General features: G+C 42.6%; 1 long non-coding RNA gene across 4 annotated transcripts in view; it reads right to left on the minus strand.

Moving 5' to 3' along the window:
• LOC139702868 (uncharacterized) overlaps positions 1 to 27,718 on the minus strand; it is a 62,550-nt gene that overhangs the window by 10,640 nt on the left and 24,192 nt on the right. For 2 of the 4 annotated variants that reach the window (XR_011705439.1, XR_011705441.1), the window contains exon 2: positions 18,354 to 18,423. This is a non-coding gene — a long non-coding RNA (uncharacterized lncRNA). Of the gene's footprint in view, positions 1 to 15,285; positions 16,794 to 18,353; positions 18,424 to 21,868; positions 22,025 to 27,718 lie in introns of those variants that run through there. The other 2 variants (XR_011705442.1, XR_011705440.1) reach the window with 2 other exon arrangements.

Raw genomic sequence — 27,718 nt, forward strand, 5'->3', positions numbered from 1 at the left:
TATAGCAATGAATAAGACAGACTTGCCCTCAGGATTTTACTTCCTGTGTCAAAAAATATATGATACACAAATAAAATATATAGTATGGCAAGTGGTGATAAGGGCTTTGGGGAAGGTAAATAGGAAGTGCTGGGGGATGAGCAATTGGAAAGGAAATTTGGGGGATACAACCAGAGCCCCAGGTTCCATATCAAGAGGTTTGTAAGAAAAAGATATTACTTAAATGACCTTTCATAGCTCATCTCATTGCAGAAACTGAGGCCGTTCAACCATAGGCAATTGCCCACCCGTGGAGGCACTTAGCATGTGCACGTAGACTTACAGGGGGCTTCTCTTTATTTTTGTTTGTCCGGCATCATTCCTAATTCCTGCAGTTGCACCCTGGATTTCCCTTGGGAGCCACCCTTTCCCCATCTCATGTCCCTTGGTTTCAATGGGGCTGATCTCCTGCCGGAACTCCATGGTGAACATGTGACCCAGGCCTGGCCAATCAGTATCTTCATTTCCCATGGTTCCATTAAATAGCTCAGACAAAACATCTTACCATGCAGGTCTAATGAGATCATCCTCTGGACTTCACCTGATGTCACTGGGGAGGAGAGTCCCCTCCCCAGGGTGATGAGATACACTATAATTTAGCCATCTACCCTTGCCAGTTCAAGTTGGGGAGAGTCTCTTGTGAAGGAAGCCAGCAGAGAGGACCCCTGAGAGGTGGAGAGAAACTAAGTCTCAAGTCTCCATGACAACCCTGGGTCCCTGATCCCACCAATCCCTAGATCACCAGCTTTGTGAGCTAATAAATTTTTCAAAAAGAGTAAGTCATTTTGATTTGTGATTCTGTCACAAGAATCCTGATAAACATGGTGCTCGGTGAATATTTATTGAATGGATTTAAAAAAATCAGATTTTGCTGGAAGGAATCTTAAGAGATCTGAAACCTGGTCACTTGATTTCTATTTTTTTTCACACTGAGAAGTTCAATGTGACCTCTAATGTGACATCAATTTGCTTTTCATATTTACCTTTGCGGCTTTAAAAAAAAGAAATTTATGTTCAGAGTCATGAAGCATAACAAGATGGACATGCCTTGCAAGTATGTTTAGGTATGATTTTAGTATGCTTCAAAAGGAATAAGCAGCCAATACAGAGAGTACAGAAAATCATAAAGAAGAAAAGGAAAATTATGCAAACTAACCACCCATAAATAAAATAATGTGGCCTATCCGTTTTTTCATTTGTTTCCATATTTTAAAAACAAAATTTGGATTGTACTCAAATGCTTTTTAAATCTGTGTTTATTTTCACTTAAAATATATTTTTTACAATTTCCCTCTTCCAATGATTGTTCTCCTATAATAACATGTTTGACTGCAATCTGGAAAGGACTTTAAAGTTGCAGAAGGACACAAAGAACGACATCAGAGACACCTAGACTCCCACCAGGTTCAGTTAACAGCTGTTAATATTTTGTTTATATTTCCTCTCAGCCATTTTTCAAAAGAAAAAAAGACCTACATAGGTAGTCAAATTCTCCTAACAGTGAGTTCTTATTTATTTTTCACCATTGTAAAAAAAAATGTGAAGAATGTCACTATTGAACTTTAACCTTGCACACATCTATCATTCCCTCAGGGTAAGTGTCTTGGAGATTGTGGAACCACTGGTTCAGTGGATCAATTTATATTTCTGCCTGCAGTACATGATTAGGTTCCTGTCCCTTCATCCTAGCCAACACCAGATTATTCCAATTTCCATTATTTTTAAACAATGTCATGGTAGAAGGGTGACATTTTATTATTGTTTTAATTTGTATTTCTCTGATTTCTGATAACATGGAAATATACATTTTGCATGTACTGGGAAAATTGCAGTTTTTTTTCTACTGTGAATTGCATAGTCTTGTCTTGTGTCCTTTTCTCTGTTGGGTATTCATCTTTTCTTTTTTAGTTGAAGCAGCTGTTTTTATATTAAGGATCTCATTGTATATAGCAAGTGCATTTTTCTGTGTAGCATTTGTCTTTCAATTTTGTTAATGTTGGTTTTTGACATAAAGTTTTAATTTTTTTGTAGTTAAATTCATCATCCTTTTCCTATATGGTTTTATGCCTTCCTGCTTCCTACTCTCTGCTTCTTGATTGCCACACGCTATTCTCTGCCATACTCTTCCACCATGATGTCCTGTCTCACCTCAGGCCCAGAGCGATGAAATTTGACATCTATGGACTGAGACCCATGAAACTGTAAACACCAAATAAATTTTCCCTTCTCTCTCTCTTTTTCCTGTCAGGTCTTTTGGTCACAATGTTGAAACAGATGGCTAGAACACAAATTGGTACCAAGAAGTGGGGTTGTTGCTGTGAGTAACCTGACCATGTGGTTCAAAAGCTTTGGATTTTTTTTTTTTAATTTGGAGAGGGATTTTGAAAAATTTAGAGATGCAAGCTGGAAAAGCTTTAGAATGATGTAAATGGAGCTTAGTAGTCTAGTCTGGTGGAGTCACAGAAGAACAGAATGACAATAGGACTGTGGACAGTAAAGACTGGGCTCATAAGTTTCAGAGCGGGAGGATTGTACTGGAAACGGGACTAGAAGCCATTCGTGTTATATTTTGGCAAAGAAGTTGTATACATTTTCCCACATCTTGAGACTTTCTGCCAGGTGGAATTTAAAGGTGATTAACTAATTTATCTGGCCAAGGAAATTTCAAGGCAGCACAGCATTCATGGCATGGACACTGTCAGCAGCTGCAAGCTGAGTTGACGGTGATCATCAGAAACAGAAAGCGGAGTAGAAAGATTTGAAAAATTTGAAGTTTGGCCAGAGATGTACAAATGAAACAGGGACTCAGGAAGTTGTGATTGTTAAAAACATAACATCCATTAAAGAGATGCTGAATACTTTACCCAGAGACAAAGGGAAAGATAATTCGAAGGCATCTCAGAAACTGGCAAGACCACACCCATCTCAGGTTCAAGGGTATAAAAATAGAAATTCCTTTGAGAAGAGAACTTTGGGGCACTCTACTTGCACAGGGGGTCCTAGGAAGTTTTTTCACTTGTCGGAGTCCCCACATGTAGTCCCTGAGAGGGTGATGCATGGAGATGTGAGGAGGAAGCTGAAGCTTCACTGGAGACCTCCAAGGTTAAGAGACGCCAGCAATGTGGGATACTTGCTGAGGGAGGGAAGCTTCAGGAACTGAGCAGAGACAATCCAACAGAGAGGCCACCGGGGGCTGCAACTAGCAAGGCCACAGGGGCGGAGCTACACAAGCCCTTTGGGGAGAACATCTCGATGCCATGTGTCCCTGATGCTGAGTGTGGAGCTATAGGAATGGTCTTCCCACCTGGATTCTGGTCTTGCTTTGGTCTCCTGGCATCTTGCTAGGCCCCCATTTCCCCTTTTGGAAAGGAAATATTTATTCTGTGCCATTATATATTGGACATATGGAACTTGCTTTCCATCTTTACAGAGGGAAAGAGCTAAGAGTTTGCCTTGAGTCTCAGAGGACATTTTGGATTTGGAGTTTTGGGAAATGCTGGTCTGGTTTAGACTATGGGGACTCTTAAAAGTAGACTAAATGCATTTTGCACTGGAGATGGGCATGAGCTTTTGGGGGAGTGGAATGTCATGATTTAGATATGAGATGTTCCCCGCCAAAAAAAAAAAAAAAAAAAAAAAAAAACTCATGTGTGAGACAATGCAAGAAAGTTTAGAGGTGAAATTATTGGGTTATGAGAGCCATAACAATCAGTGCATTAATGCACCTGAATGGGTTAACTGGGTGGTAACTATAGGTAGGTAGAAATGACTGGAAGGGTAGGTCACTGGAGGTGAGCCTTTGGGGTTTATATTTAGTCCCTGGTAAGTGGAGCTCTCTCTCTCTGCTTCCTGATTGTCGTGTCCTGAGCTTTTTTCCTGTACCATACTCTTCTGTTTCAACTGGGACTAGAGCTATGGAGTCAGCCATCCATGGGCTGAAACTGCTGGCCAAAATAAACTCTCTAAAGAAAGAAAGAAAGATGGCGTTGGAGAAGATAACGCTTCTCCTCCAAAGAAAGAAAGAAAGAAAGCAACAAAGCAGATAAAAAAGAAATGCTTCCCCATTTTAAATTCCAAATTCCAAAACTATTAACTGAAAATGTTTTCAAGGGTCCTTATGGTTCTATTTTTACATCGAATTTCAAAAACAACCTAGAATTGATTTGGGTATATGGTGTGAAGTAGGGTTCTTACAATTTTTTTTCCCTTAATGAGTACCATGTTAACTTATTATTTATGGAATAAAATTATAACTACATAAAACAAAGGAGAAATAAAAAATTCACATAATTTCTTCCTGAATCTCAATGAGTGATCTTTCACTCCCAAGGGTATATGCATACCACTGCTCCAGGGAGGAGGTGCACAAACTCAGTACTGAGAGCCCCCCCCCCCAAAGTTTTCTGGTTTCTGTTCTTGCTAGAAGTTAGATGTCAAAACCTCCGTGAACTCTCTGATACCCAGGTAACTTTCCAATGATTGATTTCCTAGTGTGTTTTCTGTTGCGTGCACCCCAGGGCTCTGCAATGGATTGAATGTGATGCATCTGCACCATCAGATTATGTATCCTAACCTCTAATGTAATGGTGTTCGGTGGGGGGGACTTTGAGAGGTAATTAGGTCACTGGGGTAGAGCCCTCATGAATGGGTTTAGCAAACTTCTTAGAAGTGTCAATTTTACCACACACTACATTGCCTTTTACATATTTATATCAATTTCTAGAAAGTATATTCTATTCCATGAATTTGCATACCTTAGCCCCATTAATGCAGTATTTTAATCATTTTGTCTTTATAAATAGTTTCATATCTATTTTAATGAGTCTCCTTTCTGTTTTTAAAAAAATTTTGGCTATTCTCACATTTTTATTTCTCTTAAATTAAATCCTTAAACTGGGTTGAGCATGGGAACAATCCATGGAAGTTTTTCATGAATAGCCTGACCAGGGCTTTTCATGAAAATTCTGTCAATGAACCTGGTAGGGAGGGGCTAAGTGTCTATCAAAAATGAATAAATAACATGCATATAATATGTGTATCACCTATAAAGGCTTTCCTAGTTTATGGTGGGTGTCCCAGATTACAAACCATGGCTCTAGTTCCAAAGGATTTTTGTAATTTCAGAACCCTGTGAGAGTTCCCTCTCTTCTCTCACTTCTATTCTGTTTCCAAGTGAAAGATGCTTTTGGGGAACTCCTGGGACACTCTTATTGTCATTGGTCTGGGGGATTTAGCTCCGACGCTAGGATTTTCAAAAGCTTTCCTGGGTGGTCCTAATATGCAGTCAGGGTTGGTCACAAGCTAGTTTAGAAACTGTTCCTTAGTCCTGATCACTAATTCTGTCCTGGCTTTGTATCAGAATCATCTGTGGAGCATAAAAAAAAAACAGACCAAACTGCGTGTCTATGTCAAATATTGGCCATCTGTATTAAAGAAAAATAAATACAGTTTCACAGGCATTCTGCTGCACAGCCAGGGATATCTGTTTTCCAGGCTAATGGTCCTTTTTAAAAGACCAACTGACTTTGCAAGTGAGGGTCCACCTGTGTAGACATGTGCCTACAGACTTGAGTCTTATTCACCCACGTGTACTGCCCTGTCTTAATAGAAGTGGTTCTTAAACTTGAGCAGGCACCATAGCCCTCCAGAGACCTTGCCAGGCTTCATGCCCAGAGTCTCTGATTCAGCTGACAGGAAGCATTTTAACACGTTCCTGGGGGATGCTGATTGTGCTGCTCCAAGGACCACACGTTGAAAACCACTGAGTTACGATGTGCATGCACAGGTGAGACTCGCTCTGTGATGAAGGGGTTGCTCCATTGCCACGAGCTTCATTTCAGCGTGATCTTCAATTACATTATGATCTTCAAGGTGTGGGCGGCAGACCCCTGAGAAGTCATGACTAGGGGTACACAAAACTTTGTGCACAGCGATCATTGCTGGGAATCACTGCGAATCATTAAACCCCTAGACTGAGAACTTTGATCTGACTTTATTGAGGTGACTTACAGAGTCCCCCACTTTCAGTCTTGCTTTCGTTTTTGTGGAAACTCCTGAGGCATGACTTCTGCGATTGTGGCATTGCATTGAGATGACGTTACCCTGTGCGGAGGGTGAGTCACAAGTTACTTCCTGAAGGGTAAAACCTCTAGATTCATTTGGAAGCCTCAGCTCCCAACCCATTGAGTATAGTGGAGCCAACTGAGCTTTCTAAATAGCAACCTCAGTTTTACACCTTCCCATAAATTGTGCAATGTGTTTCTACCCCGGGACCTTTGCATGTGTTCTCGCCTGTCTGAAATGTTCTTCTCTACATTTCTGACCTCTCTACCTCTTTCCAGACCTTCCAACTCATTCCTCAGGCCTCTGCTCAAGTGCTGTGTTCTCTGGGGAACTTTCCTGACCCTTGACCCAGGTTAGGCTGCCTGATACATATATTTCCAAAGCTAAGGCACTCATGAGACAAGGAGCCAAGGGGGCTCATCAAAGTCACTTCTTTCCTTGGGGTTCCACATGGAAAGATCTGGGCCTAAAAGCCGTGGGGGTGCTGGCTTAATGGGAGTAAAGTCAGATTTTGGTATATAGTATGTTCATTTTCCTTAAAAGTTAGTTCGGACATTTTTGAAAATTCTTCCCTGTTTCTCTTATGCAGTTTTTTTTTTTTTTTTTTGTCATCAAATTTCAACATTTATTTTACTTATTTTTTAAAATTTATATATGACAGTGGAATGTATTACAATTCTTATTACACATAGAGCACAGTATATTCACAATTGGTGTGAATATATTGTGCTGTATACACAGTATGTTCACACCAATTCGTGTCTTCATACAGGTTCTTTGATTACTAATTTCCATCACATTCACCATCATTTCTAACCCCCTGCCCCCTCCCTTCCCCTCCCACCCCTCTGCCCTATCTAGAGTTGGTCTGTTCCTCCCATGCTCCCTCTCCCTACTATGAATCAGCCTCCTGATATCAGAAAAAACATTCAGCATTTGGTTTTTTAGGATTGGCTGATTTCACTTAGCATTATCTTCTCCAACACCATCCATTTACCTGCAAATGCCATGATTTTATTCTCTTTTATTGCGGAGTAATATTCCATTGTGTGTATTTATGCTGTTGGTTTAGTCAGCGTTTTTATTCCTGTGACCAAAAGGCCTGACAAGAAGAATTGAGAGGAGAATGATTTTATTTTGGTTCACAGTGTCAGAGGTCTCAGTCCATAGATGGCCCACTCCATAGCTCTGGGCCCAAGATAAGGCAGAACTTTATGGTGGAAGGTGAGGGCAGAGGAAGGCTGCTTGGGCTATAATATGCAGGAAACAATGAGCTCCACTCACCCCAATGTTCGCCCCCCCAGTGACCCACCTCCTCCAGCCACACCCCACCTTCCTACAGTTACCGCCCAGTTAATCCACCAGTAGATTAACGCACTGTCTAGGTTTCATGCCTCTTGTAATTAAATCCTTCACCTCTGAAGGTTCTTGCATTGTCTCAGGTAGGAGCTTTGGAGACACCGCCAATCCAGATCATAATAGCTCTGTTGGAGCTGAGGCTTAGAAGGGAAGGATCAAGGGCCAGAATGAGGGTGAGGGGCCTCAAGTGGAAGGGGAAACTTAGGAGAACCAACTCAAGGGCCCTCAATCCGACCAGGAGATCCCGCTTCTTGTATTAAGTGGTGGAGATTTAGAGATTTGCATTATTGAGTAATAATACAGCTGCAGGTTGTTATTTTTGCTAAATGTTCACTCAACAACATGATTGCTCTCTCTCTCTCTCTCTCTCTCTCTCTCTCTCTCTCTCTCTCTCTCTCTCTCTCTCTCGGCTCCCCTCAGCCTGCTAATCCTCCTATCAGCACCCGGAGGAGGGAGCTCTCATTTCTTTTTGTTGAAAAGACGTGCCTAGGTTAAGCCATTTGCCCAGGATCCCACTTGTAATCAGGGGCAGAGCCACCAGGGTGTCTGATACACAGAACCACCAGGTCGATCCAGCTTTCATCTGGCCCCTTGGACCTGTTGCCTGGCCCTTCCAGAGGGTCTGGACTGAGGCCCTGGTCCTCAGCAGTTCTCAAAGACCCAGCCTCTGCTGCTGGTTCCGTGTCCCCGTCCCCCGCGCCCGCTTCCCCCTCCTGCCAGCCCAGGCTGCTCAAAGTCCCAGCGTGCCTCGGGCTGAAGCCAGCCTGAGTTATGACACAACTCGCCTGAAAATTCCCTTGTAAAGGAAAAGGGGCCAATCCAACGTGAGTTATTCTTATTGTAAGCTCCCCAAAGCCAGGGACCTTGTGTGATTTATCTCAGTATAACCCACAGTCCTGGGAACAGGGCCTGGTGCACTGCACACAATAAATGTTTATGGAATTGACTGGGATTGGCAAAAAGTCGAGAGACCAAACACACACACACACACACACACACACATGCAAACCCACAAGAATATGCTCACACACGTACACCTACACACACCGCTCCGGGTGCCCTGTGGGGGTGAGCTTGCGTTCTTGATCCTTCTTTTCTCCTGACCGGGCTGTAGGGCCCCATCACTCATTTTAATTATGTTATTGTGGGCTCTATTTGGCCTTTGGCTATTTCTGAGACCAAATTAGAAAATGTAAAAACAGCCATCTTTCTTACCCAAGAACTTACAACACTGGCTGCCCCAGGGTTGGGAGTGGGGACACTGGGAAGGGGGGGGTGGGGACTGACTTCTCAGGGTTTCCCTTTTTATTCTGTTTGCATTTTTCGTTTAACCATGTATTATCTTTTCTAAAAAAAAAAAACAGAAACATTTAAGAAAAGAAAATATTGACCATGTTTTCTGGTCACTACTGACTTCTATAAAAGCTTTTCTAATGGGGATAGCTATAGAGATTAAAGTTGAGGCCTGCTCTGGACAGGTTCACAGGCCCCTGGGGACATGTCACGGCCACCCTGAGGGAGCAGGCAGACAGCAGGAGGCTGACAGCCTGCTGGGCTCTCCTGGATGAGAGATGCTTCTTCTCCTAGGAGTCCCTCTGTGCTGACCCCAACACTTTAGTTATTCTCTTTGCTGGGTCAGTGACAGATCTGAGGGATTAGGCGAGGTAAGCTCTGAAATCGACTCAGTAAGATGAAAATCTGTCCCTTCATTCTCAGGCTCAAGTGAAAGTGATTAAATCTGAGAAGTCGGGTCCCGGGGACAGGGGACTGGCTGTGGCCTCTGAGTTCAAAATTCTGGCACATCCTTTCCTATGATTTTAGAATCATTGGCATTTGGTCCCCAGACTCGGTGACAGCTGTTTGGAGCCTCCAAGTGAAATCCAGGGAGGATTGGGGTCTCCAAGGTGGGCTGGGTACTTACAACCAGCTAATGAGTTTGCTGGGGTTTTTCTGCAGAGTCCGGGATATTCCTGGAGGGATTAATTTTTATCGAATGACTTCTTAATGAGAGTGCACTTACCTCCAAATTTGGAGACCTCCGCGCTCCTGATATTTAAAGCTAATCAGCAGGCGGGGCTGCTTTGAATGTGAGGAGTTCATACAATCCGAAGCTCAAAAGAGAAGAGAACAAGTTACTAACAGCCAGGAGCCAGCAGAGGGGAACATATGAGTTTGAAATTTAGCAAACGGCCTTGCTCTGGTCTCCGGCAGGAGGCACAGAGGTGCCAGGCTGAAATTGAGGTCCTTGGGGGCTGGATCTGGCTTGCAGGAGCCCACAAAGAATTTCAAATTTGGGGAAATCTCATGGACTAACATGGCTTATGGATTTCTTGGTCAAAGAAGAAATCCTGCTAGAAACAGACCTGCGCCTCTGCACGGGCAGCAATCTCCTGGCTTTCCCCTGGCTGCTGTCCCTTTGTGAGTAGATTTCAGAGCTTACCTTGGCCTATGCATCCCCGCCTCTCCCTCAGTGGAAGAGATGACGTCATGAGGCTTCCTGCCTCACCCTGGTGGGGTATTTGAGTGTGAGCCACCCACCCCACCCCACAAACCATACTCATGCTCAGAAACAGCTTCCAATTTGGCCAAGTTGAAGGTCATCTTGCAGACAGGTCAGGCCAAGACTACTCGGTCGGACTCAGTTTGGAGTCCAGCCCACACCTCTGCTCAGATTTGGCTTCCTGTAGAACTCAGCCTGAGTGAGCTAATGTTTCTTTCCTTGTGCCCTGTGATGGACAGACTCTGGGTGGGACCCAAATAACCTCTGCCTCCTGGTGCCCGGGACTTCATCTTCCTCTCTTGAGGTTCAGGAGGACCTGTGACTCCCTTCTATCCAATGTGCCATGGCGAAGGGGACAGGATGTCACTCTGAAGACAGTGGCGTCTGTTAAGCTAGCAGACTGTCTCCCTTGCTGGCTTTGGTGAAGTGGTCATGTTGGGGGAGACCGTGTACCGGGATCCTCCTCAGTGGGATCCTGTAAAATGATTGCAGTCATTTCACTCATGGTTTAGAATTGCTAATTTGAGCCTCTCAAATCTGGAGAGAAGAGAGAGGATGAATACAGTCAGCTCATCCCTCGTCTGTATCATTTCCCAAATGCCTCACCATCAACAGGGGTCCCTTGATGGTGGGAACCGTGTCTTGCTTGTCTCGATGTCACTGAGGCTGGTAACTGAGCATCTGCTTAGTGAACAGTTCTTGAGTGAACGAACAGGGTTGAAGGGATGAACTGTGCATGGCAGGTACTCGGTTCTCAAAATTCCTTTTCACGAACTGGGTCATCTTGTGTTGCTCTGAGCTACCACGGTTTGACTAATATAAATGACTAATTTCCTTTTGCCATTTATCTTGCTTCCAGAAATTTTTGCTAATATAACCAGTGATTTAGTCCAGCATTCTAATAGCCAAATGTTTGCGCATATTTATGATTATTGATGGGCCAAATGCATGAACTCTATTATGATATTTAGATACCTACTGGAAAGGTGTTTACCCTTCTAGAAATGTAGCGTATGGGAATGGTAACTCTCCTGCACACTTGCCAATACTAGATAGTATTTTTCTTGTTATGGTCAATTCAATAGCTAGGGGTATTATCTTATATTTTTGGTGCCTATTTGCTGATGAATGAGATATAACATTTTTATTAGTTGTTTGTATTTCTTTTACAAATTTATATCTGGTGTTCACTGACCATTTTTCTATTGAGATGGTTGATCTTTATCTTATTTATTTGTAATAGCTCTTTATATATTAGCTATATATAAATATATATATATATATAATATATATATATAATATATATATATTATATATATATATAATATATATATATTTTATATATATATATATATTATATATATATATATATATATATAATATATATATATGTAAAATTTTACCTTTTGAAATGCGTAGATATTTAAAAATATGTGCCCTTTCAAAAAGAAGTACATTTTGGAGCACACTAAAAAGCTTTTCCTTGGTGTGGTTTTTCAATTCTTTTTACCATTTCTACCTTTGTTATCACACTTAACCCTTTTCACCTTCAACATTATATATTTGCTTTCTGGTTCTTTTTTCCTGGGAAAGTGGTTCATCTTCAGAGGACTTTTGATTAAATTTGGCAGCTGACACACAGACTTTCTCTGTATTAGAAGAGTTTGGGTCAAACATAATTGAAACCTAGTTATCTAGAATTAGATTTGGTCCTTTAGCAGTTTGCTACTGATGGATCCTTAAGTGCTTCAGAGCACTACATGGTCCCACATGCCATTGCCTGTCTAGTGTCTTGTTCCCACATCTTCTTCTCCCAATGGTGGAAGCTACTTTACGTTTTGAGCCAAGCATTAAGAATAGAATAGTTTCCTTGGGAGACAGAGTCAGAAGTGGGTGTTGAGAGGCATCCACAAGGCAGTAGACTGGACAGGTAACTAGAGTGGGAATTCGATTGGAAATGAGAGTGTCCTTACAGGTGATCAGAAACCTAAAATGAAATCATGCATTCAGTGGGCATCTAGTCAGTACCAGGTATTATGATAGAGTCTTAATATTTACCACCTAATCTCATCCTCTTCATAACTCTATGGAACGGATATTGTCCTCATGTTATGAAAATGAGGTGATCAAGACTGCCTCTTGATTTATGGTTGTCTGACCTTGAAGACTGCTCTTTCCATCACCCGTAACCCTGGCTCCATGCTTCCGCACGGGAAGATAAGTGACCTTCAGAGATGCCGGCAGCATCAGGAGCAAGCTGGCTAAGCCAGGGGGCTAGGTTCCTGGGGAGGTGCTGTGTAAGCACTCACTGACTGTCAAGGTGGACTTATAATGGAGAAATATATGTGTGAGTTTCACCAACTCAGCCATGGCAAGATGCACGGTCAGATGTCCTGGCCTGTAAGGGCCCATTGAAGGTTTCTAACAGCACACATTTAGGATGAGTTCTTTCTGTGTTCACCTGCACTCCTGGTGGCTAGCCTGCTTTTACCACCCTCCTTTATTATCCACAACATTTATGTAATTTGCCTCAACCCTTGAGAATGACCCATGTACAGATCAATAATCTCCTCGGTGTTGGGTGTGGGAAGGGCTCTGGTATAACTTCCAACTTTCAACGGTACTTAGGAGTAGGTATTTCACATTCCGAGAGCATACAATTTCATAGATGAAATCGCTGAGAGCAAAACCATAATTCATTAACTTATGCCACACATACTTATGGAGCACTTCCTCCATGCCAAGCAACCATTCGAGATGCTTGGAATCTACCACTAAACCAAACCGAGAAAGAACCTGCCACAGAGAACTTACACTCCACAGAGCAGCGAAGAAAAATAAATAAACACGACAAAAAGCAAAGTATATTGTTCCTCAAGAGGTGATAAATGCTATTAAATTAAAAAACGGAGCTCAGTAATTGCCAGAGGTGGACATCGGGGATGGGAAGGAATTTGGTACTAAACAGGGGCCGGGGGTCAAGGAGGGCACACCACTGCGAATGAGTTTGGAACAGAAGGTACAGTCAGCAGACTTGGTGGGGCAGGAAAAATACGCAGGGCTGTGCGTCAGATCCATCCTCCTGGATCCCTAAGAGACTGTATGGAGCCGCGTCCTCCACTGACCTTGCTGGGAATCTGTCCTTTTCCTTTGAGTGCAATGGTGACCCACTGCAGAACATTGAATAGATGAGTGACATGATCTGACCTATCTTTAGTAGGATCCCATGGCTGCTAGGTTGAGAAGAGCTTGTAGTTAAGCAAGAACAGAGGCAGTTAAGGTCCCTAAGGAATCTAATGGAAAAATCCTGAGCTGAGGATGATTTGGACCAGAGTGACAGGATTGAAAAGTGGTGAGATGTAGTTTGAGATTCTTGGAATATTTCGATGGGACAGCCCATGCAATTGCCTGGCATATTAGATGCGGAGCACCCAAGAATGACCCAGTCAGGGTCAACGTGGGCAGGCAACTCAAAGGACAGAGTGGCCATTAAATAAGACAGTGTTAATATAAGACATCAACATGAACACAGTTTATACATCTGAAGGCTTATATAATATCCTTCAATTTATCATGGAATGGGACTGGAAGTGGTGAGCTTCACTGAAAGTAATTCATGGGTAAGTTATGAAGAATTTCCATCTTGTCAGGGAGACGTCTAGTGCTCACCCTTATCTGATCCTCCATTTCTCTGGGACACAGCCAAGAACCATGCAGCCCAACCCCCATCGAGGTGGGCAGAGCCATGAGATCAGCTCTGAACAATGGGTTGGAATGGAAGTGACACGTGTCACCTCCGGGCCACAGGGTAATCCTGTTCTTCTCTCTTCCTCTGCTCATGTCATGGAGATCTCATGCTCTTGATGGTCCGGCAACGAGATGTCAGAACCTCCATCATCCTGGATCCCTAAGAGACTGTATGGAGCCGAGTCCCCCACTGACCTTGCTGGAATATGTACTGGGAGAAGGCGGAAATAACTCTCAGTGGGTTAAGCCACTGGGATTCTGGGGTTAATACGTTCCCACAGCAGAACCCAGACTATCTTGACTGAAACAGCTCTCAAAGACAGAAGCAAATTACACCTCACTCTATTTCCTCTTTCATCTCTTATCCTTTTAAGAAATATAAAAGCTGTTAACGCTCTCCCGATGCTCCTGATAATACATCAGTGCATCAGAACTCCCCCTATCCTAAGGGACCAGGCTCTGCATGAAGACGTCCCTGCCCCCACCCCAGGCAGAGCTAGAAGATTCCTCCGGTATTCACAGCATTGTATTGAAATGCTTTGTGTCTGTCTGTCTCTCCCGCTAGAGCTAGACCGCAAGGGTCAGGAGCTCCCCCCTGGTTTCCCTCTTAAGAATCAGGGGAGATACAGCAGAGGAAGCATAAACACAGATAAAAGGAGGCTGCCCTGAGTCCCTCCCATCTTTATCTGGCAGTGGTGTAGTTGAGGCTCTTTTGATTGCAACTAACAAAAACCTGATCTTGCTTGTTGGAGTGAAAATGTCTTGGAAGGACATAAGGATACAGGAGTTCTTGGAATCCAAGGGAACGGTAAACAATCGAGTCAAGGAGACTTAACTGGGACTTCAGGGATGGGACTTGACCAATCTTCCCTCTGAAACTTCTGCCTCTGGGTCCATCCGCTAAAGTTTTCAGGACAGAAAACCTGATTGGCTCAGTTAGGGCCAAGTGTCTGCCTCTGACCCAATCATAGGAATTGTTACGAAGAAGAAACGGCCATGGATTTGAGTGTATGACAATTCTCAGAGTTAAAGGGCTGGCAAATCCTCTTACAGCTGCTTGTCTCCAATAAGCCATGTAGCCCCATCCCCAAAACTGCAATAAGTGGTGACTATCAATATCAAGATAAAATCCAAGATGTTCAAATAATTGTGATGTTTGCATGATTTCCAGGGTTTCTGACAGTGTCTGGCACATAGTCAGGCTTCAGTAAATGACAGCTAACCCTTGGAAAAGGTTTCTACTTGGTTCATAGTTCTGCAGATACTCTGGACTTGACACATAAATTCCAACCAAGTGCCCACCATGGGGTCTGTCTTAATGTCCCAAATCTCCCTTGAAATTCTGCAGAAATCCCTGGACATGTGATCTATTTCTGAATGCCAGGAGACACCTAGATGACTGGGGAGCCTGGTTTGCCTTTAGATGGCGGCTCTATGGCCCTGGTTGCATCTCTCCGGGTGGTTCTTAAGGCGCTGGAATCCATTTAAGGGCTGTATCGGCCTCATCTGAGGCCGATCACTCATCAAGCTTGACTGATAGCGGAAACTGAAAATGAGTTTCCCCGCATGAAGACCATGGAAAATATTTATTGAATTAAACTGAAATACATTATTAAAAACTGGAGTTCTGCAGGGAAGTGGGTGTGCGGCATCAATTTTGGAAGCAGATTGCCCTCAGCCCTGCCTATTCATTCCTATTTATTCATCCACTCAGCAAACATACCTACTATGTCAGGCATTTTCTTAGGTCTGGGGAAAAAGTAAGATAGAAAAGACTTTGTCTTTTCATAACTCAACTATGATGGGGGTTGCAGGCATTTAAATTCTGAGTGATAAAATAGGCCATGAAGATTTATTAAAAGAATGTAGGTTGTGGAGAAACTTCTATATGAATCCTTCTTCCACCACTTCCTACCTGCATGACCTTGAACATGCTATTTGACCTTTCTGCATCCTAGTTGCCTTATGACAAAGGCAGGAAAAAAGCTTTCGCAAAAAGCCTTTGCAAAGTCAGTTCCAAGCTTTGTACAGTTGTCATGAGTCTTAGATATGATATGAAAAGTATCTGACGTGCCTGTGACTCAGGAGGCGAGGCAGGAGGATCACAAGTTCCAGGATAGCCCTGGTAACTTAGCAAGATCCTGTCACAAAATTAAAAAAAGGAAAAAAAAAAGCGGGGGAGGGTGGCTGGGATGTAGCTCAGTGGTGTGGGGCCCCTGGGTTCAATTCCCAGTAGCCCCACCCCTAAAACTTCAATAAATGCAATAAATGGTAACTTTTAATATCAAGCTAAAATCTAAGATGTTCAAATAATTGTGATGTTTGCATGATTTCCAGGGCTTATGACAGTGTCTGACACATAGTAAGGCTTCAGTAAATAGTATTTGAATGAAAATAATAATAAAGTGCCATTTCTTGGGCACTTCTCGCATCCACATGAGTATCTGCAAAATAAATTGACTTAGAGAAGGTGCAATAGAGAAGGGGAGACCTTTGTCTTTGGTGTCAGAAACATCTGTGATCTACCCTTACGATGATTTGAGCTCTGTATTAGGCCAGGTTCCTAAAAGCAGAACCTCAGAAGGGACTTCTTGTGCAAGCAATCAGAGTATTCTCAAGTAGAGTATTATTATTATTATTATTAGGTACTTAACCACTGAGCCACATTCCCAGCCCCCCTTTAAAAAAATATTTTTATTTAGAGACAGGGTCTTGCTCAGTTGCTTAGGGCCTTGCTAAGTTGCTGAGGCTGGCTTTGAACTGGTGATTTTCCTGCCTCGGCCTCCAGATTACAGGCATGCACCACCCACCACATTCTATGCAATCAGAGTATCTTGAGAGAAACTTGTAAGATGGTGAGGGAGCAGGATTAACCAGAAAAATATGGTGGTTTCTGATGCCTCAGACTGTTCTCAGTCTAATTCTTCAGAGAGCACAAAAGTTTGAATAACACCAGAGTTCGTTCTGTCTTGAAGAAGGGAGGTTTGGCTTGGATACTCCTCCGTGTCCGTCACCTATTGGCTGGAGGTGACCTTGATGAGGTCACTTGTCATCTCTCCATGGTCTCCAAGCAGGATGTCTCCTCCTGGGAGAAGGCAAGTATGAACCCATGAGCTGAGTGCTGTAAAGGGGACCTGGGTGGGGAACCAAGCACATCCTAATCTGAAAACCTGAAATTCGAAACACTCCAAAACCTGAAACTTTCTGAGTGCCAACATAATGTCACAAGTATAAAATTCTACACCTGACGTCATGTGATCAGTCGAAGTCAAGACATGGTGCACTAAAAATATTGTGTAAAATTACCCTCAGGCTATGTGTCTACAGTGTATACGAAACATAAATGAATCTCATGTTTCGACTGGAGTCCCATCTGCAAGAGATCTCATTATGTATATGCAAATATCCCCAAATCCAATTCATGGTTTCAAGCATTTTAGGGAAGGGATACAAACCTGTATTGTAGGCTTATAGAACTGTCATTAAAAATGACTGCCTTACAATTTATGACACATGGGAGGACCTAAAGGATTCGGAGCATAAGTAGCTCATCCGAGGTTACCCAGCTCTTTGTAGAGAGTGAATCCCCAAAACTACTCACTTTTTTATAAAATTATCCACCAGCTATTGAGCAATTAAATTACAATGTGCTGGGTGGTAAGGCTTCTCCACTTTTGGTGAGGTTATGTCTAGAAAAATCCATTATGAGTTGAAAATATTTGAAGTTGGAAAATGCACTTAATTCATTTAACCTACTGCACATTCTAGCTCAGCCACACGGTATACTGCAGACTATTGCTTGTTTCCTTTCATAAATGTGAGGCTAACTGGGACTGGAGCTCATATTATATATTGCTAACCCAGGAAAAGATCGAGTTCAAGATTCAAAGGAGGGTTTCTATTAATGCATATTGCTCTCACACCATGGAAAAAACAACAACAACAAAAAATATTGTTAAGTCCAACCATCCTAAGGCAGGGACTCTCTGCAAATTCTTCACAGGCACTCTCTCATTTAGGGCTCATAATAAACGTACTGCATGCATAATCTTATGATTCCATCAATTCAAATGAGGAAACAAACACTGGGGAGTGGTGACTTAAGTAGCCCCAAATCACCGCTAGCATTAGCAGTGTCTTGGCCAGGATTGTAAGTCAGGGATATCAGACTCAGTGATCAAAGAATCATAACCACAACTCAAGGAAAAGCACGATGAGATATTAGTCTCATATTTCTCCCCCCAGTTTTCCCTTCCCCTCATCCTAAACCTAGTATCCTTGAGACAGTTTGGCATTAACAATTCCCTACAGGATTAAGCAATCATTCAAAAACCACAAACTGGGGCTGGGGTTATGGCTCAGCCCTGCACGTGGGAGGCACTGGATTCAATCCTCAGCACCACATAACAATAAATAAAATAAAGGCATTGTGCCCAACTACAACTAAAAAAGTATTTTTAAAAACCCCACAAACTATAGGAAGAAATTACCAACCATGAGGAAGAGTCAGCAGATAGTCAGGTTAGTAATCCCAGGAAATCTGGTAATAGAAATCTCAAACTCAATCTGGAAAAGAGACTATAAATAGTCTATTTAAAAATTTTAAAGAGGGCTGGGGATATGGCTTAAGCGGTGGCGCGCTCACCTAGCATGCATGCGGCCCGGGTTCGATCCTCAGCATCACATACAAACACAGATGTCGTGTCCGCTGAAAACTAAAAAAAATAAATATTAAAAAAAATTCTCTGTCTCTCTTTAAAAAACACTATTAAAAAATTTTTTAAAGAAATAAAAGAAAAACGAATGAATCCTTAAAAAGAGGATAACATAAAAATATTAACAAGCAGATTTGAGGGTCGAATAGAATGTCTTTCAATAAAAATATATATCATCGCAGAAAATAAAAACCTCAATAAATGTGTTGGACAGCAGATTAAACACAGCTAAAAAGAGAATTGTTGAAATATGAGGCAGAGCTGAGAATATTACCAAGAATCAAATTTGTAGAGAAGAAGTAGGGGACAAGATGAATAAAAGATATGGAGAACAGAATATGAGGAGAGTTCTAGGAGGAAAGAAGAGAGAGAATGAGAAATAGGCAGTATTCAATCAGAATTTTTAGAATTCAGGATGCACACTGAGTTCTGCACAGGATAAATAAAAGTAAATCCACATCTGAATACATCAAGGTGAAAGTGAAAAATAACAAAGACAAGGTAAATTTTAAAAGCAACCAGAGATAAAAGACAGGGAAATTACCTACAAAGGAAAAACAGATTGATGGCCACAATAGAAGCTCAAAACAATGCAATCATCCCTTCCAAGTTCTGAAAAAGAATACTGTCAATCTAGAATCCTTTACCGAGTTTAAGCATCAAGAACTAAGGTAATAAAAAGACATATCCAGATGGGAGAGATGGAGAGAGTTTAATAATCCCAAGGTAGTATTTCAGTAAAAAGAAAAAATGGAGCTGGTCACAGTGGCATACACCTGTCATCCCAGAGGCTGGGGAGGCTGAGACAGGAGGATCGTGAGTTCAAAGCCAGCCTCAGCAAACGCAAGGCACTAAGCAGCTCAGTGAGACCCTGTCTCTAAATAAAATACAAAACAGGGCTGGGGATGTGGCTCAGTGGTCAAGTGCCCCTGAGTTCAGTCCCCGATGCCCCTTCCCCCCAACTCCCCAAAAAAGAAAGAAAATGGAACACAGAATGAAGTAGTAGGGAGCCTGGAGCATTATTGAACAAGAGAACTGGTGACAGTTGCAGGTAATTCTAAGGAAACACTTTTCTCAAAAATAAGTAATGTGGGATAATAAAAACAAGGTAGAAATAAAATAAATAGACAATAAAAATAAATCAGATGGGAAAAAAATGATGAGTGTTGACACTTTCTAAAACCCTTGTGTTGTCCTGGAGGTTAGTAGAAAAAGACTAACCTTAGAGTTGGAGTATGCACGCTCAGAACTTATGGGGAACTACTAAAAGAATAGAAATGGAATATATAATTTCAAAAAAAATGTGGGGAAAAATTAAATTTAAAAGGGGAGGAAATATAAACTATATAGAACATATAATGTAAAATAAAAATCAAACAATAAGATGGTCAAACTAAATCCAAATGTTCTAGCAATCACAATGAATGTAAATGCACCATGTCATCAATTAATACACAGAGAATTTTGAATTGGATTTTTAAACATCAAAATGTATCTATATACTACTTATTAGAAATATACCTAAAAGGTTAATTTTTTTGAAAGTAAGGGGGTTGAAAGCAAATGCTCAGCAGAAGAAGGAAAGAAAGGCAGCCAGACCCTCGCCCCACAACACTTGGAAATGATAACTTCTAAACAATTCCTATTCCAAAGAAGAAATTTAATGGGGATTAGAAAATATGTAGACATAAACAAAAACGCTACCTATTTAACATGTGGGTACTGATTCTACAAGTTCCTATGGAGGAGCAAAGGGTCAAATTCAGTGCAGACGGTGGAAATGTACATTGAAATAATATTGAGTTTCTTATACATCTGCCAGCGTGGCAAAAAATTCGTAAGTCTGACCACGACAGTCACCGAACCCCAACACTGCTGCTGCTGGTGAGTACACAGAATGGTGATGCAGAGTGGCTTCTCAGCATCCAGAGAGGCTGAGTACACGCAGACCTTTGACTCAGGGAGTAACCTCCAGGCGCGTGCTATGGACTCAGTCACCCCTCAATAGTGGTTGTGAAACCAAAAAGGGTCCCTTAAAAGCAAAAGAAGAGAGCTGAGTGCAGAGGCGCATATCTGTAATCCCAGCAGCTAGGGAGGCTGAGGCAGGAGGATCGTGAGTTCAAAGCCAGCTACAGCAAAAGCAAGGCACCAGGCAGCTCAGTGAGACCCTGTCTCTAAAAAACTACAAAACAGGGCTGGGAATATGGCTCAGTGGTCAAGTGCCCCTGAGTTCAATGCCCAGTACCAAAAGAGACAGAGAGAGAGAGAGAGAGAATGAAAAATATCAAGGTACATCACACCTAGCAAGGTTAGTTTTTTTTAAAGTTGTGCATGTTGTTTGTGTCAGAATGGATGTCACTGTAAATGTGTTTTTTCTGATATGTGCAGTTAAAAAAAAAAAAAAAAGAATTTAACAGGCACTGCCCTGAAGAAAGTCTCACACAAAGGAATAGAAGTTAAGGGTGTTCATGGCCATGTTGCTTATAATAATGAAAACTGAAAAGTCTAAATGTCTATTTATAGTGTCAAGGAAAAAAAACAAAAGTTATATTTGTCCACTCGGTGGAATAGATCCTGCAGTTCAAATAACCTAGATGTACAAGGGAGCAACATTGAGAAATTTTAAAATCACCATGTTAAGGGTTTGGGTCATATATAGCATTTCTCTACATTTTAAAGATGCGTACATAGGTAGTAAAATTCCCGAAAAATTCCTGGGAAAGATTTATGTCAATTCCAGGGGTGTGTTTCAGGAGCAGAAGGGGAGACCAGGTTAGAGCGTGTACCCAGGAAGGTGTCTTTTACTTGACCTGCATCATTCTATACATAAACAGATCTTAGGCAAACTGGGGGAATGAGCACACGGGCACTATTGGCTGTTAATTTATTTACTGCATATTTGAAATCAATAAATAAAAGTCTAAATATTAAAATTATGACAATAAAAATATCTTCAGGGCATCCTGGGCTCATCAGAGGCTCCCACGCCACTCAGTCAGCCGAATGTCCAGGGCGTACCTGGCTCTTTGGAAGGCCACAGCCAGTGGCATTTAAGATCGAGGCCAGGAAGACAGAATGCAAATTTATATCACACACTCACATGAAATCAATAGAGGTAATTTCCTGATTCAAACCCAGAGATGTGCACAGAACCCTCCAGATCTGCAGAGAACTAGAGGCATCGAGAGGGAGCTCCGGGGCCGTGGAGAGCCTGAATTATTCAGTGTGTGTCTCGTGTCCCCATCACTTTGGGCTTCAGTTGGGGCGCAGGAGAGAAGCATGAATTCGGCTGCCGGATTGGCCTCGGCTCAGATGCTCTGACAATAACAGACCCATGATGAATGATAATTACGTTTTCTCCACATCAGTGTATGGAAATCTGTTTATAGATTTGGATTACAAATTCTGGAAGCTTTATATGTTTAATGATTTTTTTTTCACCCACCTTAAAGGGCTCTGTACTATTTCCACTGTGACCATGCCTCCAATCTGGGCACTGCTGAATTCACTCCGATTTGGCCCCACGGAATAGACTTAGGTGATGAAGAAAAAGCTTGAAATGTCACTTCTCTCACCCCTGAGCTGCTCACGCCATTCAGAAGACAAGGGGGCAAGGGAAAAGGCGGAGTTTGGGAAAGACTTCAACAATGGGCTGTTTTTTTTCCCTAGGCTGCTAGGAGCCCGGTAATTCCAAAGTTCATAATGCAAAGCCACACGGATTCCCATAATGGAATCCATCTGCTGGGTAGAGGGAGGTCCCCTGGGTGTCATTTGTACTTTTGCAAGACAGAAGCAACTGGCCACGAAGTTCAGTTCTAACAGGATTAAAAAAATACAGCAGCAAGCAATGGCTACAAAAATCAAAAGGTGTTGAGTGACATACACATTAGAAAAAGAAAATTGAATTAGCAGTGACATTTTTTGGCCTGAGGTCCTATTTTTTTTTTTTTTTGACTGTGGAAATAAAGACAAACTTTGATCTATTCTACTCAGAACCTGACAAAACATCAAGGCTAGAATATTGCTTCTAATCTTATTTGTTATTTCCAGACTGTATCCCTTGGATCCTCTGTTCTTGAGGACAGGGCTGTGTGTATCTCTGAATGGACATTTTATGCTTCTGCGCCAACTGTCCCAGAAGGGACGTCCTGCTGAGCACTCACAAGAAGTTCCGTGATTGTCATGAAAGCAGGCAGGACAATCTGCCTGGACTGGTTGTGGCTCTGTTTGAGTCACAAGATTGAAATGATCTCCCTCATTGTGGAAAAAAAAAAAGGCAAGGAAATCAGTCCAGTGAATATAGAATTATAACAAAAAACTTTCCTGTACTTAAATAAAGACTCATTGTTTTCTCTGAAAAGAAAAATTAATGAGAGGGGACCTGCCATTAGACACGATCTAACCATATATATACTTTTGGGGAGGAACACAGGGGATTGAACTCAGAGGAGCTTGACCCCTGAGCCACATCCCCAGCCCTATTTTTATATTTTATTTAGAGACAGGGTCTCACAGAGTTGCTTAGTGCCTTGCTTTTGCTGAGGCTGGCTTTGAACTGGCGATCCTCCTGCCTCAGCCTCCTGAGCCGCTGGGATGACAGGGGTGCGCCATCGCGCCCAGAGAATATATATGTTTTTAAGACAAAGAAATTATGCTGCAAGCCAGGCACGGCAGTGCATGCCTATAATCCCAGCAACTCAGGAGAAACCGAGGTAGAAGGATACCAAATTGGGGCCAGCCTGGATAACATAGAGAGACCCTGTCTCAAAAATTTAAAAAACAAAAAGGGCTGAGGATATAGCTCAGTGGTAGAGCATTTGCCTTGCATGCAAAAGGCTTTGTATTTAATTTCCAGTAAAATACATAAATAAATAAATCAGCAAAGAAATTATGCTGCAAGCATTCGTGCAAGACAATAGTTACCTTCAAACACAAGGAACACACACTATATATATATATATATATATATATATATATATATATATATATATATATATATATATATATATATATATAGGATCTGATGGGCTTAGATCTTTCAGCTTCAACAATAGGCACTCTTAACAGATTTGAGAGACACCTGTTCAACTTTGAGAAAAGATCGTAACTCAATACGCATCCAAGTCAGTATTCAGGTGTGAGGAAAATGGAAAAGCATGTCAGAGATCCTGGCAGAGGGAAGAGGATTGCAGAGATCCCTGAATGAAAAGACCTTGGCATGCAGAACTTTGAAACCTGCAGAAAGAGTCTGGAATATTTTTTTCCCCCATGGCTTTTAAGCATAGACTTGATGTCACTCAATGGGTGTTTTTTTAAAGTATATTCATGCAGCTTTCAGGGTGAAGAACAGACTTGGAGGCCGAGAGTGGAGTGGGCACAGCAATGAGGAGGTTTCTGCACACCCCAGGTGACGTCAAAGTGATGAAGGCCAGAACCAGCACAGGGATGGTGCAGTGAGTGGGTGGGCTCGAGGTGGCCTTTGTGGGAGGACAACACGACAGAATTTGCAGACACATTGCCTTGGGAGTTGGCCAGACAGTGTGGTGGGGGACTCGGAGAAGGTTTCAGATTTCTAGGAAGAAGGTGTTGCAATTTATTGTCGTGAGAAAGACTGGGGCAAGCCAATGTAGGGTTCAAGATCGACAGACTGGTTTTGAATCTGTTGTTTGAGACGCTAAAGCTTCCAAACAGTGAGGCCAAGAAATTGGTGGGATATGCATGTCTGGAACTGGGAAACAGGTTCTCAGCCTCCTGCTTCTCTGTGCATCCCCTACCAGACTCCTGGTCACTCACCATCCTCCAAAACCTGTCCATTCACCCTCTGGAACTCCCCTACCATGATCAGTTATCTGCCCCTCTACCCTCAACCTCTGCTACTCCCAACCCTGCGCGTGACTTCTGACTGCCACCCAAACTTGGTTCCTCCGCGATGGTGCCTCCAATCTGAGATCCAAAAAACCTTAAAAGTTACCACTGACCTTTTCCCCCCTTAATGCCCTACATCCAACTCTCCAAGATATCCAGTGGCTTGCCATATGTCTGAGTAAAATTCAAATATCTTGCCATAACCCCAAAGTCCTGTCTGATCTGCTACCTTGACCTTACCTCTCACTATCCTCTCTTCCATTCTCTTTGGTCCAAACTCTTTGCTGATCATTGAAGACAATCATCCCACATCGGGGCCTTTACATTAGCTCTCCCTTCTATCAGAAAGACTATTTTCCCCCATTTATTTATGCGCCTCCTTTATTTCTTTCATGTCCTTCAAGCATCACCTCATTAGTGAGACACGCTCCAATCCAATCCAAAGCAGCATCCTTCCCCTCCTGATCACCATCTGGCATACTTTCTATATTATTTGTTTACTTGTCTGTCTCTCCTTCCATGCAAGTCCCATGAGACCACTGTCTTTGTTTCGTTGGCTGATGTATCCCCACTGTCTGGAGCAACGCTCAGCCATGGGAGATGCCCAATCAATATCGTGGCTGTGTGTTGTTGCTGGTGGCCAGAAGTCAAATCATCCGGAATTTTAATCTCAATTAGAACCTCATTTGACCCCTCTGAGGTTTATCTTTCTTAGCTGTGAGGTAGGGACATTCATATGTGCCCTGGTTAGTTTATGGGGGAGCTGTGGAAATCAAATGAGTCACCGTGCCCCATGGCTTACCTGTTAGAGTCAAGACAGGTTTGGACAATTTCACAGGTCATGATCACATGCCCCAAAATGCAAATCAGAATGTGTGCAACTCAATAAAGGGAGAGTTGATCATTTTCTCTATAATTCCCTTGGGAAAAGGGGTGGACAAGACCCCCAGATCAGTGAGTTCTGATCTTAAAATGATCCGTCCGTAAAAGACGGTAAGGCAGGCACAAAATCAGAGGTGCATACCAAACAGTGGTAAGCATGGACAAGAATGATTTCAGGGCGGCTGTGGCAAGAAAAGAGCTAAGTCTTGCAAAAATGTTAAGGACAAAGAAAAATTGATTTGGGGGCACATCTGCAGCATGAAGATAAATGACAGGATTGTGCCAACAGATGACAGATTAAAAGCAGAACTCGGATTTTAAGTTTGTTTCCAACAGAGAAAATGGTCTTCAGATTTGAAATAAGAAATCCTTAAAAAATGAAATTTAAACATCAAGAGAGATCCAAAGAGATAGATGGAATTCTACTTCATAAATTGAGGTGGAGTTCCCTAGACCCCGTGAAATTGTCAATCCAACCCCCGTCCTGCCTCCCCCCTCCCCGACACACACTTCATTTCTTAGCTCTTTTTTCTTCTGCCTCAAGCTTGGTATCCAGGCTACCATCTAGCTGTGGACATGTCCCCATCTAGTTCTCAGCTCAGTCTGATGAAAGAAATGATTAAGGGGCCACATTAGAGAAATAATAATAACTCTTTCCAGGTGTGGGCGGTGCACACCTGTAATTCCAGTGATTTGGGAGGCTGAGGCAGGGGGATTCCAAGTTCAAGGACAGCTTCTGCAACTTAGTGAGACCCTGTCCCAAAATTAAAAATAATAATAATAAAAAGGGCTGGGAATGTAGTTCAGTGGTAGAGTGGCCTTGAGTTCCATCCCAGGTACTGAGAGGAGGAGGAGGAGGGGGGGGGAAGGGGGAGGAAAGAAGGCTCTTCTGTACAGGAGTGTCTATTTATCCACGATCATACTTCCAGAGGAATGAGCAGGTAAGTATGCTTGGTTGTGTGAAATGTATGTGCACAAGGGCATTAAAAACAAAAAACAAGGGTGGTCAAGCTGGGTATCTTCCGGTGACAATGGGTGACAGTGAACCAGGCCTTCCTGTTGCCACACATGTCCTTCACCAAGGTAGGAGAGTCTGGGGAGCAGAAGGGCTATTGTTCTCCCACCGCTAAGAAGTACAACATGGACAGACTTTGGTTTCTCCAGTTTCCCGTTAAATATACCAAGAACAGATGATAAAGACTTGCCTTCTCTTCTGGGAGCTCCGCAGAATGTTTCTGAGAGGCAGAAAACCCTGGGAAGCCCTGAAGAGATGTCTTAAGTAATAGTCGCTAATTTTATTCACCAACAGGACGCCCTGATCATTGTGGTTGGAGAGTGATATTGACCGTCTCCTATCATAGTTCTGACCGAACACAACACAGCAGCGTTAGCCTTTACCAGGTGCTATGGTTTGGGTCAGAAATGATCCCCCAAAGGCCTGTGTGTTGAGGGTTTAGTCCCTCACTTGTGATATCCAGAGGTGGTGCCTTTAAGAAACTGGGCTTCCTGGGAAGTCTGCTAGTCACTGGGCATGACCTTGAAGGTGACGGCAGTAGTTCAACCCCTTCTTCCTCCTCTCCTTCACACCCAGCCATGAAGTGCCACTCTTCATAATGTGCTGCTTCCTCATAGGCCCCAAAGCAAGGGGCCAAATGACCATGGATTGAAACCTCTATGGGCCAAAATGAACCTTTTTTCTTTCTAAGTTTTATCTCGGGTATGCGTTACAGTAATGGAGAGCTAACATTCTCGTCCTTCCTCAAAACCTCCAAATGTCCCCTTCTCTCATTCTTTAGATGGCTGCTGGTGGAGACTATTTTTCAAAATTGGATCATCGTTTGAATGTGATTCCATGAAACTATTTGGGAATGACGCACGCCCAGGTTAACATGCTTTAATCATCTTAGAAATTCCTTCTTCCGGAATCTGTTGCTCCTTTCTCCTGCCTGTCTTTAGCATGCCCTTCTTGATCTCTCTTTTTCATAGATAAACTCAATGGTCTCGTATTCTTTCTCGGATAGACTGACCTTGTGTTGTTCTTGGGACTGGACACTGGTTTCCATGAGGTCATCTGACTACTGGGATCCAGCACTGTCTCCTAAGATACACCCATTTTTTTTCCAGTTCTTAGGAATGGGCTCCCTTCTTGGTTTCCATTCTTTGCTATTTTTTCTTAAGCATTTGTTTGCCCCCCCCCCCCATATCCCATGAGAATACCATTCCAACTCCACCTGCGGTTTGGGACCTGCTACCCACAAGGAGACTGCTCAGACACTGCCTGGGCTTCTGAGCACGGGGACCTCTCCCTTGCCACTCTTCCCAGCAGCCACTGTGACAACCCACCATTTACTTAACGGATGGCTATACCCCTGGAAGCAATACTTTGCTGATAGAACCTTCTAGAAACAGAATCCAGTCCAGCTCACGTCTGTCTCCCTTACCTCCATAATCTTGCTATGAATTCTCCTGTCCTTCCTGACTCACTTTGAACCACAATAGTTTTAAAATATATGAAAATGGGATTCCAAAAATCACTGCCAGTAACGAT

This window comes from Marmota flaviventris, chromosome 19, assembly GCF_047511675.1.
Source record: "Marmota flaviventris isolate mMarFla1 chromosome 19, mMarFla1.hap1, whole genome shotgun sequence".
Lineage (NCBI taxonomy): Eukaryota > Metazoa > Chordata > Mammalia > Rodentia > Sciuridae > Marmota > Marmota flaviventris.